Source organism: Terrapene carolina, unplaced genomic scaffold (genome assembly GCF_002925995.2).
Source record: "Terrapene carolina triunguis isolate 2854851 unplaced genomic scaffold, T_m_triunguis-2.0 Scaffold67, whole genome shotgun sequence".
Classification (NCBI taxonomy): Eukaryota; Metazoa; Chordata; order Testudines; family Emydidae; genus Terrapene; species Terrapene triunguis.
This window is the reverse complement of record NW_020664418.1, coordinates 6,645,065-6,656,337: the sequence shown is the minus strand read 5'-3', so window position 1 is coordinate 6,656,337 and position 11,273 is coordinate 6,645,065. Positions and strand designations below refer to the sequence as shown.

Here is an 11,273-nt window from a genome sequence, read left to right as displayed (position 1 = left end):
TCCTGCTGACTCATCTATACTACTTCCTATATCCCCTACTGTAGGTGGAATCCCATTCATGTACTAACCCTGCTTAGCCATTGAGACCATTAATTCAGCAGTGTCCAAATCCCTTAGGCAGCTTTGAGACCCTTAGCCTTAGAATCTGGAGGATATTTTCAAGCAGATATGAGGATAGGACATGTGAGATCATCCCCTTTAAATCGGCCACCTTATAAATTGATGCTGATGATGTTCAGTGGCACCGGTCTTTGAGCACCTCTAATAACTCCTCCCTGCCTATGCTCCCTCACTGCGCTGACTGAGTCAATCTATGGCTTCTGTAATAAGGTACCTGTTTCAAAGACAGAGAGCATCTCCTGGCCTGAGGAGGTGTTAATCAGTCCAGGCTCCTGGGGGTGCTAGAGAGGTAGATAAGAGGCTCCTCCTCCTCTCTCTCCCTGCAGCTCCTGCTGCTTTCTGTTATTCCCTCTCACCTTTTCTCCTGCCTGCCTGTTATGTCTCTTGTGCCCTCCTTCCTCCAGCACAGCACTCCACCATCTCTGTGCATCTAGAGCAGAGAGACTACATATGCACCAGAAGCAGACACAATTTTCTACACTCTGGGTCCTAGTGGCACCCCCACACAGTCTGGCACCTGAGGCGGCCGCCTCAGTTCGTCTCATTGTAAGGCCAGCCCTGGGGAGACCTGCAGCTCTTCTAGACCTGACTGCCAGGAGGCATGGATCCCCATTCATTATTTCCCTGCCCCAGGGTCAGGGCAGTGGCTGTGATTGGGCCCCGGCTGCCTGCAGTCTAGGGGAGGGTTTACCTCGGGCAGCTGGGAGCTGGCTTTAGGTCAGGGTATAAAGGGCCCCAAAGTAGCAGTTTCTCTTCAGGCTGGGTTTGCTGCAGGCAGGCAGGATGGGGGCATAGCCTGGGCTTTGCTTTCTTGTGCTGACTGGTCAGTAGAGTGGCCTGTTACAATCCCTGGGATTTCTCTAGGAGTGACTCAGCCATCTGGAGACCCACCCCCAGGGCTGAGCCCCCTCACAGACAAACCCATGTGCCCTCTCTTGCCTAGCCCTACCCTTGGTCTTGGGTTGATGTGTCCCAGCTCAAGGCTGTGTCCCCGCTGCAGCCTGTCACAGTGCAGTGTGAGGAAGCTCAGATGGTGATAACTGTGCACAGGGATCTATCTGGGATGGGGCAACTGATCAAAGCTGCTGCCTTAAGCCTTGGCCCAGCTGCCTGCTGGTATACATCCCTTAATACTGTCAAAAACATGGTGACCTTTGCAGCTGGGCTCCATGAATGTGGCAGAACCTTGCAGGTAAGATGCCCCAAATGGGTACAGAATCTCTTTCCCCTCTTAGCATCAGACAAGAGCTCAGAGATGTACGTCTGGAATGGAGCATCCTAAATTTAGTTTCGATTAGAGCTGGTCAAATGGAGAGATTATTTGCAAGTACATTAACTAGCCCCCAGTAGTGTTTCATTTGGACTGTTTACAATGCTGGTTATTCTCTCTCTGCAAACAGTCTTAGTCATACAAATTATCATGGAAAGCACACTTCAGCCTGAGTTGTCACTCTGTGATGGAGCCAACCCTGTCTTGGCTGGAAGTCCTGCATGTAAATTAAATTATGCAATGGGGTATTGGACCCATTACCATGTGGCTTAAGTGACCAGGGGCACAGCTCCGGTATTAAAGCAGGTATATTATCTCCGCTCCCAAGTGAAGTACAGGCTGAGACTTGTCCCCCCAATAGCAAACTTGTTAGATGGATAAATGTGTCTTGTTTTCTAGGCTCTACCTACATCTAATCAGGGCTGAGGTTCTCAAGAGACAGCAATGCCCCTAACCAGGCCAGACCTTGCACACGAGTGTAGCATGTTGGGTGCTAAGTGCTCTTGAGGACCTGGCCTTCCTCTAGGTACCTGAACAGGAGATGAGCTCTGCACAAAGTCTGGCCTTACTGAGGCTCAAACAGCTGGTAGATGCTGTGCTAGTCCCTCTGAGCTGCTGCCATTTTGTCTGGTCTCTGTTAGTGTCACTGGCCAATTGTGGCCAGGGCCATAGGTGCTGGAACTAGAGGTGCGGGGGTTTAGCTGGTTCAATGGCTCTCAGCCCCTCCTCCCCACACTATACAAATTGTTCCAGTGCCCCTGTCCAGTGGTGCAAAAATTCAAAAGTCTAGGTGTCTGAGACTGGCCTAAGAGCCTCAGCAGAGGCAGCTGCTGCTCCACCTGTGGGAACCAGCTGAGGATAAGCGGGGGTGGAAAGTGGCAAGAGCTGCTGCCAAGAGTCCCTTGCCTGCTGAAGGAGCAGCTCCAAGGAACATCTGTCTGGCTACACCTGGGAGGTACCCTCTGCCCAGGAAGAGTACAGCTTAGTGAGGGACTCCCGTGCAGTATGGGGCCCCAACACATCCCAGTGCACTCCCAGTGCAGTCATTTTAGTGATGCGTCTTGGTGTTAAACTGCTCTGTCAAGGTGTTCAGACACAGGTCATGATGGCATTTGTCCACTGCCACAGTCCTGGGACATGGAAGAGTGGGTGGTGCCTGGGACGTATCACTGGAGGTGGTCAGGAACTGCAACTTCCACTCTGTGGGGAACTCTGAAACTTCCAACCTCTGTTCTAAGCTGGAACTCAAGGAAATTTCCCACAATGAGAATTCCAGAAAATGTCTTTCTCTGGAACCAACGAAATGCCTCATTTCTATCCTATTGCATCAATGTACTTTGACTCCACAGCATTAAAATATTAATCAAAACAAAACACTCCAACTTCTTTTGTATCACTTTGGATCCATTCTGCTCATACCTGTGAGTCCCTTTGGTCTCTTTGCCTGCCAATGTGTGTATATCCTTATGGTGGCAGAACTACTCAGCCTTGCGATGCTCAAATGGGTTACCTAGGGAGGTGGTGGAATCTCCTTCCTTAGAGGTCTTTAAGGTCAGGCATGACAAAGCCCTGGCTGGGATGATTTAGTTGGGAATTGGTCCTGCTTTGAGCAGGGGGTTGGACTAGATGACCTCCTGAGGTCCCTTCCAACCCTGATATTCTATGATTCTATGATTCTATGAAATCATTCCCATGAAAAGATTTCAGTGAAACTGCATGTTTTGATGGAAAACTGTTCTGTCAGTTTTTTCCCCCCAACCAGCTCTTAAGTATCATCACCTGGGTCAAACTGGACTGATGGGCCCGGAATTCTTGCAAATGTGGTTCTCAAGGCCTCCTTGAATGCTATTAGTGGTTGTAAAATGACACCTTCATCTCCAGCCATCCTGTGAAAATTAAGACCTCTACTCTCCAGCTGGCCCTGGGGATCACCTATAGTCAGGGCTGGCTTTCTGGCTGCCCCAAGCAACAACAAAAAAAAAAACCTGTGGCGCCGCCGGAGCCAGGGTGCAGGGGGATTCCCTGTCCTGCAGATGTGCCCCGGCTAGCGGGGGGAGGGGGAGGGAGCGGGGGGAGAGAGAGAAGGGGGGCGGCCAGGACTTCAGCAGGGCGCTGCCACGTGGCCCCTCCCGCCGTGCCCCCTGCCGGGAGGGCTCCGCACCACTCCGGTTGGCTGGGAGGGAAGGACGCGGGCTGCCCTGCCGGGCTTGCTGCAGGTCACTCCCCTCCTCCACCCCGCTGCCCCCTACAGGGCGGCCGGAGCGGAACAACAACAACAACAAAAAAGCGGCCGTGCCGCCCTAGGATTGGGCGGAATGCCGCCTCCTACAAGCTGCCGCCCCAAGCACCAGCTTGCTCGGCTGGTGCCTGGAGCCGGCCCTGCCTATAGTCCCTTGGCTTCAAATCCTGCTTAGTTCAAAAGAAGTTTGGGTGGAGGAAACACCCACAGAAGCCAGACGGTGTATTGATCTATACACTCTACAATAGAGTAACTCTTCAAACTATACAGCAGGGAAATAGCTTCATGCCTTGCCTTGGCTGTAGATAAGCTTGATTGCTAAACCTCACTGAGAGGCCAATAGGTCCTCTTAGTCAACTGAATTGCCTGTCTCACAGCTGTCACTCTCAAGAGCTAGTCAAGTAACTCCAAGACATGGTAGGGAAGCTGTGGCACCCAGAGCTTGTCTCCCATTACAGCTAGGGTGCCCAGTGTCCTTCCAGAGCTGAGAGCACAGCTGCTGTCTGGTGCTTGTAGCCCTGTGAGGCATGGTGTAGGGCTTTAGCCTTCAGGAACTGGAGGTACCATTCTGACTGTATCTTTGGGGCCTGGGGTGCTCTGCCGTGTGACAGATAAGAGGCTAGGCCCTGCTGCCAGCTCTAGGGGTTGGAGACAGCTTGTAAACCATATTTAATTTGATGGGCCTTGATCTTATTAAAGGCCACTGCTGATAGCCAAAGGCATATTTGGCTGAATAGATTTAACAAGAAATCTCTCTCCAAGGGTGAAGCCACCCTGAGAGAAACCCATGCTCTGCAATGCCTAAACTGCACACTGCTGGGAGCTAGTAACCTTTGCCAAGGGGTGGGCTTGGCTGCACGGTTGAGAAGGGGCTTCTCCTGGCGCTGCTTTTGTGGACCAGAATGCAGTTGCCCTGTCCCTGTAGTACAGAGCTTTCTTCTGTGCCTTGGTGCTGCTGACAGGGGAAGGGCCAATACCCAGCTCTACAGTCTAATAATCAGTGATGGAGCCAAGCTTTGGCTGTCTCCTGTGCTGCCCATGGGGAGGGTGGGTGCAGGGAGAAGAATGTTGCTTCTATTGAACTACATGGCAAGGCTTCTACAGTCTTGCCAGCTTCATCCTGTTAACATGGTATTAATCTCCCCACTGTCTGCCTCTCCCCAGATGACCCCAGATTACCTGGTCTGCAGCCCAAGCCTGTCCTACAGCCCCTCCCCGCCAGCAACCCAACGATCCTAAGAACCGGTCCAGCTGTGATCCCTATTGAGTGTCACTATCCCAGGTGAGTGCCTGAGATGCTCTGTCCCTATTGTTCACGCCCAGTCCCTGTCCTGGGAGCAGGTTCAGCATCTGAGATTTCCTCCTCTCCCAGGAAGGACAATGTGAGTAGCAGAGCCATCAAGCCGACATGGGTTCCCTTCAACTCTACCCTGTCTGCGAAGGAAAGGCTGGATTTCTCCTTGCACCTGATGAATGATAGGTGCAAATTTACTTAAAAAAAGGAAGCTCTATTCACTTTGATAGCTAGTCCTGCTAGCTGTCCACTTCTGTACCCAGACTAGCATGGATACACAACCACTTCCACTAGGGATGGACTGCTGCGGCAGCTGCCACCCTCTAAATCTCCTAAGATTTGGGTATTTCTGAATGGCAGGGTAATGATGTGCTTGCAGCAAGTACTTCTCTCCCAAGAAGAGTAATTCCTTTCACACAGTCTATTAGTGTTTAGGCCCTTCCCTAGCTGATTTACACCGTCCCTTGGACAGTCAGGGCATCATAAAGCACCCAGTACCTTTGAAACTCTTCATGGTGAACTTGCCTTGCAGATGACTGGAGCGCTGAGAGACCCTCCAATGGATTCCAGCTGGGAGAGGTCATGCATATCCAAGCTGATGTCAGCACTGGGAACCATTTGGCTTTGAGGCTCTTTGTGGACAGCTGTGTGGCCACCCTGGGCCCAGACAGGGACTCCTCTCCCCGCTATGCTGTCATTGACTTCAATGGGTAAGAGCTGGGGTGTCCATTCTAGAGGATATTTACTGACGTAGCTGGTAAGGGACTATGCTTGGTTAGCACGTCATTGACCATGACTCTTGTGTCTGGCTGCCTGTTGGATGGGAGATCAGATGACACCATCTCAACCTTCATATCCCCCAGGCCCAGGCAGGACATGCTGAATTTCATGGTGGATGTGTTCAGGTTTGCAGGAGACACCAACAACTTGGTGAGATGCCTTTTATCCCTCTCCTGAGTCTGCTAATTTGATCAGAGCAGGGCAAAACTTTTTTCAGCCAAGACTACTTTGCTGAAAATGAGAACTTGGGCTAACAAACAATTCAGCAAATTGACAAACAATTCAGTGAACAAAAACTATAAAATAAAAACATTTGGTTCTGACACTTTCAAAATAACTTTTATTCAAAACAACTTTGTTTAAATCTTAGTGTTTTTATAAAGTAAAAACTTCAAATGAAACTCACTCTGGGTCAAGTGAAATGCTTTGTTTGACCCAATCCAATTTTTTTTTTACTTAGGTTTTTGGTTCACTGGCCAAACCAACTAGCACAGCTGTAATGCTGGCTAAACAGGGTTATTATAACTACCCTCTGGGATGATCCCCATGCTTTCACTCCCTCTTCAGATCTACATCACCTGCCATTTGAAGGTCACCTCAGCTGACCAAGCTCCAGATCCCTTGAACAAGGCTTGTTCCTTCAATAAAGCCGGCAATGTGTGAGTAGCTGGGGTAAAACATAAAGAAGGGGGAAATGGACCCAGAGAACAAGTCTCACTGTAGCTCATGCTTTGTTCCAGCTGGTCTCCAGTGGAAGGCACCAGAAACATCTGAAGTTTCTGTGAGACTGGGAACTGTGGACCACTTGCACAGACCAGGAGCATGAACTCTCTGGACAGCTGGCCAGGAAGGTGCTTCCAGAGAGAGATGCCTTCTAGGAATGGTGAGTTGTCTAATGCACTGTGCTTACTGAATGGGGTGGCCATGTCTTCCAGTTGAGATGGTACCATTCAGATTGTCAAGGGCTGTCATCCCAAATCCAGGGTTGAGAGGAAGGACTTGACTGGGACTTGGGGAGAGGCTAGAAGTCAGGATCAGGCCCCCATCTGACCCTGAGTGAGTCATGCAGTCATACCTCCTTCCCCCCATCTATAAAAGAAACTCTTATTAACCCTGGTCTCCCAGGAGCTGAGGACTAGTGGCCTAAAGAAAATGCGAACCATAAAACCATTCCACTCAGACCTGAGTGTTTTACTAAACTTCATTCACATCTCATCTCTATCCAGATGGCTCTTCAGTAACAGGATCTGAGGCTGATGTTGCAGTCGGACCATTGTTCATCCTTGACCCAGCTCAAGGCTCGTGGGGTCCCTCAGAAGGCCAAGTGGTAGCACTGAAGATGTCATTGTAGGGTATGGAGGCCATTAACTGATAGGAGAAGTGGGTGGAAAGCTCCTGGCTCATGCTCTAAACTAACTTCTTTCCTCTACAGGTGCAGCAAAGGGGCCCAGCATGATGGTGGGGCTAGCAGTGGTGGCAGCAGCCTTGGCTGTGGCCTCAGTTGCCCTGGGATTCTGTCTTGTGTAAAAAAAAAAATGCAGCAGTCCTACTTCCTGAGCTGTCCTGTAACAGCAGCTCTGTAATAAAGAGAACTCAACTGTAGTCTGGCTAATGTGTCTCTCCTTACTGCAGACACTGGGTCAGGGAGGGACAGAATTGGTGAATGCAACTTGGCTGCAAGGCAAACAACTGCTGCTGGGATTGAAGGCTGAAAGGTTCTGGCTGTGCACCAGGGCACATAGAATCATAGAATATCAGGGTTGGAAGGGACCTCAGGAGGTCATCTAGTCCAACCCCCTGCTCAAAGCAGGACCAATCGCCAGACAGATTTTTGCCCCAGATCCCTAAATGGCCTCCTCAAGGATTGAACTCACAACCCAGGCCAATGCTCAAACCACTGAGCTATCTCTCCCCCCCGTGAATACACTAGTCCTTTCTGTCTCGCTGGGATGTCCAGATGACAGTTACATGTATACAGTAACTTCCAAAAGACATGGTTGGGTCCCTCTTACTTTCTCCCCGCAACAGAACTAGCTCTGCTTGTGCACAGGTGCTATTGTCATGCAGCCATTCTGTCCCTCCGAGCACTCCTTCGAAGCTATTTTGTGGTGGGTGCTTATCTAACTCCTCATTCTAAACCAGGGGTGGGCAAACTATGGTTCGCGGGCCACATCCGGCCCACCAGCCAATTTTATCTTGCCCTCGAGCTCCCGCTGGGGAAAGGGATCTGGGGCTTGCCCCGCTCCCATGCTCCAGCCGGAGAGCAGGGTTGGGAGGTGCTCCGCGCAGCTCCCAGAAGCAGTGGCATGTCCCCCTTCCGGCTCCTACGCGTAGGGGCAGCCAGGGGCCTCCGCATGCTGCCCCCACCCCAAGCGTTGCCCCCGCAGCTCCCATTGGGGAGCTGCAGGGGCGGCGCCTGCGGATGGGGCAGCATGCAGAGTCGTCTGTCCGCACCTCTGCGTCGGAGCTGGAGGGGGGACATGCTGCTTGAGGTAAGCGCCACCTGGAGCCTACACCCCTGACCCCCTCCCAGGCCCCAACCCACTGCCCCAGTCCTGATCCCCCTCCCGCCCTCCAAAACCATCAATCTCAGCCTCCCTGCACTCCAAAACCCTGCCCCACCCCAGAGCCTGCACCCCCAGCCGGAGCCCTCACCCCCTCCCAACCCTCTGCCCCAGCCCAGAGCCCCCTCCTGCACTCTGAACTCCTAATTTCTGGCCCCATCCCAGAGCCTGCACCCCCAGCCAGAGCCCTCGCCCCGTCCTGCACCCCCAACCCCAATTTCGTGAGCAATCATGGCCCGCCATACAATTTCCATACCCAGATGTGGCCCTCGGGCCAAAAAGTTTGCCCACCCCTGTTCTAAACCAGTGCCTGCCAGACAGCTATGGCCAGGGCAATGGGACCTTCTGGTCAGTGACCTGAGGCTGAAATAGCACTCACTGACTGGGGCTCCCTAGGTGGCCCTGTTGGAGCACTCAGGCTTGCAGTCCTGCTGCCACCTGCTGTTCCCCCATAAAAGCTACCTGCTCTCATAGCTTCTTCTGAAACAGCGCTGTGCTCTAGGGTGACCAGACAGCAAGTGTGAAAAATCGGGACGGGGTGGGGGGGGGTAATAGGAGCCTATGTAAGAACAAGACCCAAAAATCGGGACTGTCCCTATAAAATCGGGACATCTGGTCACCCTGCTGTGCTCTGCTCTAGCAAAAGCAGCCCTCAAGACCCAATGTGGGTTCCCTCTGTTCTCCTCACAATTAGCAGCACTATTAGCAGCACCATTGCCTCAAGAACCGCTCCCTATGCATCCAGTTGTTCAGGTGGCTCACTGCAGGTGTGTATTGCAGGCAGCCATGTACAACACTCTCTGATGCAAGCCTTCCTAAATACAGAGGCCACACCCTTTAGAGTCAATTCTAATGAAGGGATGGCTTGTACTTACAAATGAAAGCAAACAACTGAAGCGTGGATACTGCTAATGAATTGCTGCATCTGTTTGCAACTGTTGTTCCCTACTATGGCTAATATCTGTTCTGGTTCCAGACAGTGATACCATCTTAATCTCAGGGCATGTCTACACTACGGGATTAATCCGAATTTACAGAATTCGAATTTTGGAAACAGATTGTATAAAGTCGAATGTATGCGGTCACACTAAGCACATTAATTCGGCGGTGTGCGTCCATGTACCGGGGCTAACATCGATTTCCGGAGCATTGCACTGTGGGTAGTTATCCCATAACTATCCCATAGTTCCCGCAGTCTCCCCCGCCCATTGGAATTCTGGGTTGAGATCCCAGTGCCTGATGGGGCAAAAAACATTGTCGCAGGTGGTTCTGGGTACAGCCTCACCCCTCCCTCCATGAAAGAAAAGGCAGACAACCATTTCGCGCCTTTTTTCCTGGGTGAACACATCAGACGCCATACCACAGCAAGCATGGAGCCCGCTCAGCTCAAGACAGCAGTCATGAACATTGTAAACACCTCGCACATTATTGTGCAGTTTATGCTGAACCAGGACCAGAAAAACGAGGCAAGGAGGAGGCAGCGACGGCAGCACGGCGACGAGAGCGATGAGGACATGGACATGGACATGGACACAGAATTCTCTCAAACCGCGTGTCCCGGCGCTTTGGAGATCATGTTGTTGATGGGGCAGGTTTTATCCGTGCAACGTCGATTCTGGGCCCGGGAAACAAGCACAGACTGGTGAGATCGCATAGTGTTGCAGGTGTGGGATGATTCCCAGTGGCTGCGAAACTTTCACATGCGTAAGGGCACTTTCATGGAACTTTGTGACTTGCTTTCCCCTGCCCTGAAGCGCCAGAATACCAGGATGAGAGCAGCCCTCACAGTTGAGAATCGAGTGGCGATAGCCCTGTGGAAGCTTGCAACACCAGACAGCTACCGGTCGGTCGGGAATCAATTTGGAGTGGGCAAATCTACTGTGGGGGCTGCTGTCATGCAAGTAGCCAAAGCAATCATTGAGCTGCTGCTACGAAAGGTAGTGACTCTGGGAAATGTGCAGGCCATAGTGGATGGCTTTGCTGCAATGCGATTCCCTAACTGTGGTGGAGCGATAGATGGAACCCATATCCCTATCTTGGCACCGGAGCACCAGGGTACCCAGTACATAAACCGCAAGGGTTACTTTTCAATGGTGTTGCAAGCACTGGTGGATCACTGGGGATGTTTCACCAACATCAACGTGGGCTGGTTGGGAAGGGTTCATGACGCTCGCGTCTTCAGGAACACTACTCTGTTTAAACGGCTGCAGCAAGGGACTTACTTCCCGGACCAGAAAATAACCGTTGGGGATGTTGAAATGCCTATAGTTATCCTTGGGGACCCAGCCTACCCCTTAATGCCATGGCTCATGAAGCCATACACAGGCAGCCTGGACAGGAGTCAGGAGCTGTTCAACTACAGGCTGAGCAAGTGCAGAATGGTGGTGGAATGTGCATTTGGCCATTTAAAAGGTCGCTGGTGCACTTTACTGACTCGCTCAGACCTCAGCCAAACCAATATCCCCATTGTTATTTCTGCTTGCTGTGTGCTCCACAATCTCTGTGAGAGTAAGGGGGAGACGTTTATGGCGGGGTGGGAGGCTGAGGTAAATCGCCTGGCTGCTGATTACGCGCACCCAGACACCAGGGCGATTAGAAGAGCACACCAGGAAGTGCGGCGCATCAGAGAAGCTTTGAAAACCAGTTTCATGACTGGCCAGGCTACCGTGTGAAAGTTCTGTTTGTTTCTCCTTGATGAAAACCCGCCCCCTTTATTGACTCATTCTCTGTAGGCAACCCACCCTCCCCCTTTGATCACAGCTTGCTTTCAAAGGAAATAAAGTCACTATTGTTTAAAAATCATGTATGCTTTATTAATTGATTATAAAAAGAGGGAGAGAACTGACAAGGTAGCCCGGGTGGGGTTTGGGAGGAGGATCGGAGGGAAGGAAAAGGCCACTAAAAAATGGTTAAAATAATGACAGCCTTTTGCTTGGGCTGTCCACTGGGGTGGAATGGGAGGGTGCACGGAGCCTCCCCCCCCCCGTGTTCTTACACGTCTGGATG

General features: G+C 51.5%; 1 pseudogene; it reads left to right on the top strand.

Moving 5' to 3' along the window:
* Positions 1-1,150: 1,150 nt before the first annotated feature.
* On the top strand, positions 1,151-7,230 carry LOC112116321 (annotated as a pseudogene).
* The last annotated feature ends 4,043 nt before the right edge of the window (positions 7,231-11,273 follow it).